At 43.0% G+C, this 11,571-nt stretch overlaps 1 pseudogene; it reads right to left on the minus strand.

Moving 5' to 3' along the window:
• Positions 1 to 1,602: 1,602 nt before the first annotated feature.
• LOC119522001 lies at positions 1,603 to 2,425 on the minus strand (annotated as a pseudogene).
• Between the last annotated feature and the right edge of the window lie 9,146 nt (positions 2,426 to 11,571).

Raw genomic sequence — 11,571 nt, forward strand, 5'->3', positions numbered from 1 at the left:
GTTAATATCTTAGCACTTAAGAGCTGTAAAAATATGCATTATTTAATAAACAAGCAAAAACATGTTAATCGTGTTTAGATTTGAAACTGTGCTGTGAATTTGAATAGTGCATTCAACTCCCGGTACCAGGAGACAAACCACAGGCCCTGATGAGAGAGAGCTATACAGCTCCCAGCCTCTCTACTCTCCCTGTCCTCTCAAAGAAGTTCCAATTACAGTGTATTAATTTAAACAGGCTTCCAGGATAATGATTACATGTATCAAATGTAAACATGAAATTTGGCCAAACTAAGCATTTGACAGCATAATCCTGCCGAGCAGTGGTGATCCCAGCACGCCTATTTTCGGCTGTCCCTCTGACCTCATGCCTCATCAGATAATTGAAAACAATGACAATCTAAAAAGAGGCCACCTCCTCTTGCAATTACCAATTCAAGGGTTAGATATAGTGAAAGCAGTTAGAGCAAAGGAAGTAGACACATACAAACTCAAACGCACCCACAAAATCATGGCAACTTTCATATCGGACAGTGGCTGAGTTTCATAATTTATTGCCTAGCTTTGCTATCAAGAATTCGAGTAAAATGCTCAAGCAAGGATGTTTCAAAGAAGCTATGAATTTATAATTTACTCCATGATAAAATGGACATGACTGGAGAAGGATCACCAGCTTGCTGAGACAGAAGTCAGCAAGAGAGTGCAATCTCCGTGGCAACCTGATGCCACTTCTAACATCCCAAACCTTTAACCAGCTGAGAAGCACAAGCTTGAGTTGCTGCTTAAGAGGATCTGATTTCAACAATAAATGTAAGGTACAGTTATTTTCACTTCTCCTCTGAAAGACTAGTTAAAGGGGACACAAACAATTCACAACGTTTTATGTTCTAGGCGATCATCACTGATATACAAGTTTGAAAAAGAACTGTGACTGTATCTGCTTTAAAAATTTTTGATTACCACAAGCTTTAGATAAAAATCATTTTAAAGGGTCAATTTTTTTCATTTACATATAATCAATACATCTTATTTACATACATACATCTCAATTTTAATTCAAGTTTCTTCATATAAAGTCAATATTTTATCTGGTATATAACTGTTAAATCCTGTTTTTATAGAAAGACTATTTAAATACCTTCTCATTCACAGGCAGTTTTGATGATGTTTGTCTCCATACTGAGAACGGAATACAGGTAAAAACCTAATGAACAACATAAAGATTAAACCCAGTATTAACACCCTGTCTTCAGTCCATGTCAGTTATTTGAGTCCACGCCTCCCCTACATACAGCCCAAACATGAAGCAAGGATTATTCTGACAACCTTGAAAAAGACCTCTGACTCAGAAGACGGCGACCACGGCTAGTGCAGCTGCTGATGTGAAAATTCTTACATTGGGTTCATTATTTCCTTTCCAAAAAAACACTGAGTTTTCTGGTGATATTTAACTTTAAAAAAGGTACCTTGGTTCTTTAACCCTCAGAGAAATGGTATATTTAGGCAGCTAGACAAAAACATAATCAGGAGAACGTATTATCTTTGTCCATGCTCTCCAAAGGGTTAAAGTGCATGGATTTCCTATTGTCTGTTCTATAAGGCATCCTATTTCACTTTTTTCTTAAACGAAGCTTTTTCTTTGGTTTCCTGTAGTTTCTCGGTGAGCCTGTCCTTGGTCTCCTCCATTTTCTCGGTGAGGAGCTCCTTGGTCTCCTCCATCCTGTCCTGCAGGTACTCCTTAACCCGCGGAGGTGTCGACATGCAGCCGCTTCGGCACAAATACTTCACCGCCAGGGAGGTGCCTCCCAGGGTCGCGGTGTACCCGGCGGGGGTGGCGATCTTGAACAAGGCTGTATGCCATGAGCACGTTTCCACTCTGGGAGTTTTTCAGAATGCTCACTATGCTGTCGGGTAACCCCATCAGTTCCAGAAAAGGAACAACATTCACTCCTTTTATGGCTGCATAATAAAATGTTCCAAACCAAACACCAGAAGTTGTTAGGTGCACTGTAATCAAAACTTTTTCATATTGTCTAAATGTTTTCTTAAATCATTGGTACAAACTAATAGATTTGTCTTGTAAAGGATCAGGTTCTTCCTTCTTTCCTGCAGGAGTTCCCTGGGATTTGGCACTGGATGATGCACCTCTCCTGGAGGAAATATCCTGATCCCACTGTTTATGGGGAAGGACCCCAGGTTGACGTCAACAGGCATCAGATGGCTTCCTTCCCTTTGCAGCGCACTGGGCAGCAGGTAAGTGCAGCCACTGTCTTTGAGGGCCCTGCGCCAGAACTACTTTGGATTCAGCTTTACACAAAAGTAATAGTCCCTTTAGGCTGCAACAGTGTCCAAAAAGACCGGCTCTAGGTGGGTCCAGCCGTGTTCTGTGTGTCAGTCGAGATACAGTCCGTAGAGCGTTCCACTGCATTTTGAAGGGTGCTTGATGGATTTCAGCTTCTACAGAGACTGGAGCCGTGCTGGGGATCTTCCGTGCACAGGCGCGTCCTCAGCAGGTTCTACCTCCCGCCTCCTGCTGTACCTGGCCGAGCTGGGCCGGGAATGACAGCCCTCGGGCTCCGCGCCTCTCCCTTCTATTCTGGATTTCATTGCTCTCAGCTTCTTGCTTCCATAGGCCTGCCTCTCTCTCTCTCTCTCTCTCTCTCTCTCTCTCTCTCTCTCTCTCTCTCTCTCTCTCTCTCAATCCCTCTCCCCCTCCCTCTCCCTCCCTCTCTCCTCCCCCCTCCATATTCATCCTGTTTATAAAGGACTCCAGTAAGAGGATTAAGACCTACCATGGGCCATGCCTTAACTGAAGTAACCTCAACAAAAGGTCCTACTTACAATGGGTTTATACCCACAGGAATGGATTAGATTTAAGAACATGATTTTCTGGGGTACATACAGCTTCATACTACCACAGGGACCCCTAACACAATTTCAGTAACCCTTAGAATTATAAGGAGGAAAGAATAGCATTGGGCTGGTTATTAATGTGAATATTGAAATAAAACTTGGGAACCAAAATTCAGCCTGACCTTGTTTAAGCTAATCAGAGAACACATCATGAAGTCTGCCACCCATTGATGAGATGTGTAGACTCATCTCACAGGTTCTAGGACCCACATACCTTACCTCCCTCTCTAATCCATGTACTCCATGCATCTGCAGGGTAACCTTCCAGAGAGTGGGGAGTCATTCTTTAGTCCCTGGGTTACAAGGAGCTGATGAATTTCTTATAGCCCTAAAGGGGAAGTGATGTTTGGAAGTAGACTATGAGGGCTAGGACAGTGAAGTATGTAACAACAGTAGCTTAAACTTTATTATATCTTTTGCCTAAATCCCTGCTAATCTTGGCTCCCTATGAACTTGGATCCTCAGGTTTGATCACAGATAAAAATGGCCATGGCAAGGGGTACTATAGAATTGTAAAGAATCCTTTGCCCTCTGTTTTGATTTGCTAAGCAATATACCAGAATTTGAATGCAATATACCAGAAATGGGGTGGCTTTTTTCAATGGGGATTTATTAAGTTGCAAATTTACAGTTCTAAGGCCATGAAAATGTCCAAATTAAGGCATCAGGAGGAAGATACCTTCTCTGGGGAAAGGCCGATGGCATCCAAGGTTCCTCTGTCACATGGGAAGGCACATGGTCACATATGCTAGTCCTTCTCTCCTGGGTTTTGGTTCCAAAATGACTTTCTCCCAGGGAGTTTTCTAAGTGTCTTTGACTTCTCTTCAAAACGTCTCTGCCTTATCCTCTCATAGAGGACTCCAGCAAGGGGAATAAGACCCACCTTGAATGGGCGGGGTCACATCTCCATGGAAATAACCTAATCAAAAGGTCCCACCCACAATAGGTCTGCCCCCACAAGATTGGATTAAAAGAACACAGGCTTTTCTGGGGTATATAATCGATTCAAACCAGCACATCCCCTAACTTTTATACTCTACCTAGGACTGTCCTCTGTGCTACTGAAATGCACAGAGATTATTTCAACTATACTCTATTTTTTCAGCTACAACCTGAAGCCTCTACTTAAAAAGCTTCACTCTAAAGAAACAAAAGAAAACAAAAAATAAGCATATGTCATTACAGAATGGAAATAGTTTCATGAGAATTTTCCTTAAGGCACTTTTTAGATCTCAGATCAATGATCAATCTATAATAGTCCACACTTACCCGAGGCTCTTTTGTTCTCCAAACTAAGCACATTTTTCATCACATTCCTCTAATCTGAAATCATTAATGGCTCCTTGTTTCCCATCCTGTCAGACTCAATTACCCATCCGTGAATTTCAAGGTGCTCTTTAATCAGACTGCATTTTACTCATGCAATCCTGTCTCTCTTCTCACTCTGTTCACGCCACATCTTTCATTCTGATGAGTCCAGGTTTCTCACTGTCCTTCATGAAGCCATATTTCCTCTGACTTCTAGACCTTTGCTTGAATCATTTTTCAATCAATCTCCCCTCCCCTCAAACACACACTCACTCCAGTGGCCCAAATCGAGCCTGTCCTTCAAGGTTCAGTTCACAGTTCGTGTTATCCACAAAAACTGCTCTGAATACTCGAATCCTTGATGCTTTCCCTCTTCCTGGAACTGGCCTCAGATCAACTTGTTCATTCCTGCCAATGGACTTTTGCACATTCTATTTCCTCTGTATTCTACCAATCCATTCTACCACCTCCTTCTACTATTGAACTTGGTAGACTCCTAAATAATCCTATGAACATTATAAATTCTTGTACCACAAGATTATCTGGGCCCTTTTGTCATGAGCTTTGCCTCTATTACTGTGCTTTTGGAAATATGCATTCATGGTCTCCATGTTTTGCAAAAAAGATAGCTCTAGAATTTCAAGTGGCTAGCTCTGTCAGTTTATCTGAAAAGCTTTGCTTTTCACCAGGTCTGAGTCTCTCCTCAGGGGCCAGTTGCCTGGAAGGCTGCATTTCCTCTGACAGCTGCTCCTCAGACAGTTCAGGAGGGCCAGAAGTCATAGCATCCCACATCTCTACTACCTCCTCCAAAATTACACCCCAGAGATTTTATAACTGTGCTCTGATCTCTTTAAGAGTTATTGCCAACCCTGTGTTTCTCCTCCTCCTTAAAACATAACCTGCTAGTAAAAGTATCCACTCTTAACTTCACCTGCCCTGTGATGAGTCCCCTAACCTGCCCCATGACCCTCCTAGTCACCTGTGCTTCTTTCCACCTAAACTGTCCTGGTATTTGGTAGGCAAATGAGAGCCTGAAGTATTGAAGTATCAGACTCCCCAGACTGAGGACCTAGCACTATAGCAGACCAATTAAAAAAAAAAAAGTAGGGGAGGAAGAAATACACAAATAAAGGACATCCTTTAGTTCTCCCTAGTTCAATAATGGCTCCTTGAGGGGTCACTTTCCAAATTTCCTAGAGCAGGCTCCTTGCTCACCCCCGAGGACTTGGCAGCCCTAATTGTCCTGGATCTCTTTGAATCCCACACCTTACTAATCTCTGCCAAATATTTATTCCAGGGAAAGAACCCTTACAGTATCTTTCTTTCAAACAGGTGCACAAAGGAAGGGGCTAAAGTTGAGATACCCCCAGCTGTGTTCCAGCCCCTGTTCTTAATTCACCAAACACCTCTCTGTACCCTAACACACTGCTACTTCTGTATCCTTCCCCAGATCCATCCCTTTCCTCCCCCAGCCAAACTATTTTCTGGCATACTCTGACACTTCCTACTCACAGTAATGTCACCACTTCTCAAGAATGTTTCTGCCTTAGCCTGGTATGGCTCATCAACCTCACCTACCACAGTCATGCCCCAGGCCTATGACAAGTTCAAGTCCTTTATTCCCCTGTATGGGAGAGGAACTCCACTGTGCAGAAAGGCCACCCAGCACTGCTCAATGGTCACCTCTCTGTGGCATAGCAGGAGGCCTTCCCTAGGGATTAGGGATGGAAGCAAGTGAGGTACTTGTGGTTCCAAGATGTAGTTTCCATATTATCAATTTTTGTTCTTCAAGTATAGTCATAGGATCAGCTATAGTTATGGTCAGCCTATTTAATGTTAGTTGTAGTTATAGTTAGTTATGGTTATGGTGAGTTATGCTTAGTTGTAGTTATGGTAGTTGTGGCTTGTTGTCATTCTTAATGAATTGTGATTACTAGTTGTGGCTACTAACTAGTTGTGGCTATTAGTTTTGACTAACTATATGTGCCTACTTGTCATGATCACTGAACAGTCATGGTTATTAATGAAAACTACTAACTAGTCATGGTTACTGGTTACTGCTACTAAATGTGGTTATCAGAGCTACTAACTAGACATAGTACTAGTTATGACTACTAACTGGCAATAGTTATTAACTAGCAATGTCCTCTAGTTATGATTACTAACTAGTCATCCAAACCAGGAGCAAGTGCTAACTAGTTGTGTTAGTTATGACTAGTTCTAACTTGTTTGTAATAAACACAAGACAATGGCTAGTCATACTAACTAGCAATGGATAATCAGCAGTAACTTATCCATGCCCATTAACTACTAACTAGTTATGGATACTAACTAATAATATTAATTAGTAATGACTATTAGCTAGTCTGTGGTTATCAGATATGACTGGTAACTAGTTGTGGTTACTGGTCATGACAACTAACCCATTGTGGCTATCAGTTATCACCCCTAAGAAGCAATGGATATTAACAAGCAGTAACCAGTAGCTATGACTATTAACTATTAATGACAAATAGCTATGGGAGTAACTAGTAGTTTTGATTTGTTGTGACTATTGACTAGTTGTGGTCACTGGTCACAACTACTAACTAGTCATGGTTACCAGTTACCAATGACAATTAGGTGGTGGTTACCAGAAATAGCTGCTAACTAGTTGTGGGCACTAATTAGTCATGGTTACTAGTTGTAACAAGTTGTTGCTACTATTTGTGATTACTTGTGCTATTGACTAGTTTTGATTGTTGCTTATTGCTAGTTATAGTTATGGTTAAGTGTAGTTGTTAATTATAGTTGATTATGGGTATATTCATTTGTAGATACATTTAGGTATAGGTAGTTAAAGGCATGGTTACTCATAGGCAGTTATAGTTGTAAGTAAAGAGTGTTAGAATGTTAGAGTTACAGTTATTTGACAAGTAATATAATCTACTCATAGACTTATCTTTAGGTCTTCCAATGCTTTCATGAAGCAGTTTAACCGGGCAACATATTTTTACTATTTTATTCCACTACATTGCTTTGGCTCATTGTTACTTACATAGAACCTAAAGTATAATATATCTCAACATAAAGCCATGTATGTAAACTCCTGGTGGTTTCCTTGACCTCCTGCAACCCATCTGTTATGCTCAGACACCTGGAAGTACCTAACAAGTGAAAGGCCAACCCCCTTTGTAATCTTTATTCCTAGAAAGTGCTCCCTGGCTCATGTCCAATCCTAAGGAGAAGTGAGCTGGAAAACCTACAAGGAAACCTGATTATCCTATTTGCAATCTCTCTGAACCAACCCTGCCTGAGCCCCAGGTCCAGCGCTCTCTCCAATAGTTTCCATGTCATTGAAATTCAGAGGTGCCTTTAGCCCAACCTGGAATGCAAGACAGGCCCACAGGGAGGTAGAACATATCTTGTGCCTCTCTTTCAATGTTCTGCTCATTCACCAAGTAGAAATTAAATCTTCACCTCCTACAGGAAGTCTTCCCAGATGCGTAAGGTCAAGTTTCATCTCTCCTTCTACCTCAATGTTTTGTCTGTGGGTCTAGCGTGGTACTGAACGCATTCTAGCTGGTATCAGCATTAAAGCCAATGTCTGTTCTCCTCCATGGACTTAGAGTTCCTGGAGGATGGGGCCACCTGCCTTATTTATTCCCCATGCACTAGAGCACGGAAGTGGTTCTAAGTGCTGGGTCATGTCCTACTTGCGAATCAGTCACAATGAACATTACTACTAATGGAATATCAAAGTTCAAGATGGCTTAATTTGTTCTGATACTCATACTTGTGTGTGTGTAAACATATACATATATATTCATTCTAGGTTGTACCAGAAAATGTCACTGTTGGTTGTATTCTGATAGCCTTCATTCCTTCATTCCTTCATTCAGTAAATATTTGTTGAGCACCTGCTTAGAACCAGGCACAATTCTAGATACATGGAGTATATCAGTGAAGGCCATCAACAAGGAACCCTGCTCTCATTGGGCTTATTTTATAGTGGTGGACACAGACAATAAACCACAGACATGAAAAAACAAGCTAATTAGAGAGTAAGTTAGCAAGCCAGATGTGCTATGGAAAAAAGAAAACAGAGCAGGGTAGGGGGAAATAGGTGTGCCTTGGGGTGAGGAGCAGGTTGCAATTTAAAAAGGATGGCCAGTGCCGGCCTTGAAATGAAGGTGCTATTTGACTCAAAAGGCCTGGCGAGGGGGCAGCCAGGTAGATGTAGAGAGGGAAAGCTTTCCAGGATGCAAAGACAGCCAGCAGAAAGGCCCCAATTTGGGAACGAGCCCGGCATGGTCCAGGGACAGCAGGGAGGCCAGTGTGGATGAAGTGGAGTGGAGTCACTACATACAGCCCCCTTCCCAATGCACCCAACACCCCCTGCACCCCCACACACTGCTACTTCCTGTATCCCTCCCCAGGTCCTTCTATTTCCTATCCAGTACCCTCTGTCCCTTCCTCCTCACAGGACCTGGACAACTAACTGCATCTGTGGAGACAGTTTCTGCCTCAGCTTGGTAGGGCTCAGTGGCCTCACCTGCCGTACCTGCCATAGCACGTCCAGGTCCTCTGTTCCCCTGTATGGGTGAGGCTGGGCTCCTGCAAGCAAAGGCCACCCAACACTGCTCCATGGTCACCTGACTGGCTGTAGTACAGTCAGGAGGGCCCTGTCTTGATTCCAAAGGAATCAGTAGCCTTATGGGAAAGCTGGGGAGGTGCTCGTGGTTCCTGGAGGTTCAGGGGAGAAGAAGGCACAGAGCTTTGGGAACTCCGGGAATGCAAACCTTGGTTGAGGAACAAAAGCTGACAAGATCAGCAGTAGCTTCCTGGTGCTGGGTAACCCCCAACCCCCGCCTGTGCCTGCTAGGCACCATCTCAGCCCGTAAGCCCATTTGACCTCTCTGACAGATATGGGGCAGAAAACTCAAGGGACTTTCTCAAGCTTATGCAGCTTTTGAGTCTTGGAGCCAGCATTTTCCTGGGACTCCTGGGTCCATGCTCTTAATTGCTGTGCTGTACTCACACAAGTCCCAAGCCATCTCTTGGGTAAAATGGGGCAATAGGACTAGACATTCTGTTGGGACCCATCCGCCTCTAAAGACTAAAAAGACAAAGTCTACAGGAAGACCAGTCTGCCACTATTTTCTACCTTGCTTTTTAATGGCTCAGAGAACTTAAGTAATCTGTCCAAGGTCATTCCCACTGCAGAGCTGGAATTTGAATCCAAGTCTCAGTGCCTATAAAATTTATGTTCTCTACCATTTGCTGGATATTCAGATACTTACGGTGGGAGAACAGCAAATATCAAGTCTCAACCTCAGATGTGATCACATGCTTATGAGATTACAAAACTCATCAATAAAAGAAAACATTGAGACTGGAGAAGATGGCAGCATAGAGAGGAGTGGAAGTTAGTTCCCCTGGAGCAACTAATAAACAACCAAGAACAACTAGTAAATGATCTGGAATAACTGCTGGGGAACAATTGTGACTATCCACACATTGTGCACCAGCCTGGATTGGAAGGAATGCCTGAGATTGCAGCGTGGAATCTGTAAGTAGAAACTGCAAACCCAAGCCAGAGCCCCCTCCCCCCGTGCAGCCTGAGCTGCAGCACTCTCTGAACAAGCAAATATACCTCAGTCCAGCCCCAACAGGGATTTAATTGGCAAACATGGACTGCTCAATGCAAGTTGAAAACCCCCCAACAAGCAGACAGAGGCCTTTAGTGACCACTGACCTTGAAGAGCGAGGGGACTTCTCTGTACAGGGAGGGGGAGCCCAGAGGACTGGGTGACATCTCTGGCCAATGGATGAAACTGAGGGCCATGGACTGACTCTGAAAGAGGGCTTTCTGTCCCTTTTTCTCTCAACCTGAGAGGCTCAGTGGAGAAAACCTCAGCCATTTTCAGCTCACAGTGATCTGCATTAGAGAAAGCCTCAGACATTTTCAGTTCACAGCACTCTGACCCAGACAAGGGTGGAGATAGCAGAGTCAGAGAGACAAAAAGCCTATTTAAATGCAAGTGAAAACCCCCTAGGAAAGAGGTGGTGCCCAGCCCTGCTACCCGCATTCCATTCAGAACCAGACCCCAGAGCCTGGGGGAAAACAGCCAAGGGCCACACCTCCTTACACCAGTCTGGAGCTACAGGCTGACAGGTGCCACCTGCTGGGCAGAAAAGCACAGTGGCTTGAGGTGTCACAGGGTGCATCAGTCTTCTAAGACACACCCTCAGGGTGTGATACTATTGCCTCATTCTGAGATCTGAGACCCTTCTGGTCTGGGAAAACCTGATTGGGGTAACCAAGGAAACCAGATGCCTAGACAGCAGAAAACTACAACATACACTAAGAAAAATGAAGTTATGGCCCAGTCAAATAAACAAACTTACACTTCAACTGAGATACAGGAATTGAAACAACTAATGCTAAGCCAATTCAAAAAGGTTAGGGAAGATATTGCAAAAGAGATGAAGGCTATAAAGAAAGCACTAGGTGAACATAAGGTAGAAATCGAAAGTTTGAAAGAACAACTGGCGGAATCTATGGGAATGAAAGGCACAACACAATGAAGACATACAACAGTAGATCTCAAGAGGCAGAAGAAAACACTCAGGAACTGGAGAACAAGATACCTGAAAGCCTACACACAAAAGAACAGATAGGGAAAAGAATGGAAAAATATGAGCAACATCTCAGGGAATTTAAAGACAATATGAAATGCATGAATGTACATGTCATGCATGTCCAAGAAGGAGAAGAGAATGGAAAAGGGGAAGAAGCAATAATAGAGGAAATAATCAATGAAAATTTCCCATCTCTTATGAAAGACATAAAATTACGGATCCAAGAATCACAGTGTACCCCAAAAAGAATAGATCTGAATAGGCCTACACCAAGACACTTAATAATCAGATTATCAAATGTCAAAGTCAAAGAGAGAATCCTGAAAGCAGCAAGAGAAAAGTGATCCATCACATACAAAGGAAGCTTGAGAAGACTATGTGTGGATTTCTCAGTAGAAACCATGAAGGCAAGAAGGAAGTGGTGTGATATATTTAAGATACTGAAAAAGAAAAACCACCAACCAAGAATCCTGTATCCAGCAAAACTGTCCTTCAAATAGGAGGGAGAGTTTAAAGTATTCTCTAACACTCAATGAGAGAATTTGTGAACAAGATAGCTGCTCTACAGGAAATACTAAAGAGAGCACTGCAGACAGAAAGAAAAAGACGGGAGTGAGAGGTTTGGAACACAATTTTGGGTGATGGTAGCACAACAATGTAAGTATACTGAACAAAGATGACTGTGAGTATGTTTGAAAGAGGAAGGTTAGGGGCATGTGGGACACCAGA

This window comes from Choloepus didactylus, chromosome X (assembly GCF_015220235.1).
Source record: "Choloepus didactylus isolate mChoDid1 chromosome X, mChoDid1.pri, whole genome shotgun sequence".
NCBI classification, from domain to species: Eukaryota; Metazoa; Chordata; class Mammalia; order Pilosa; family Megalonychidae; genus Choloepus; species Choloepus didactylus.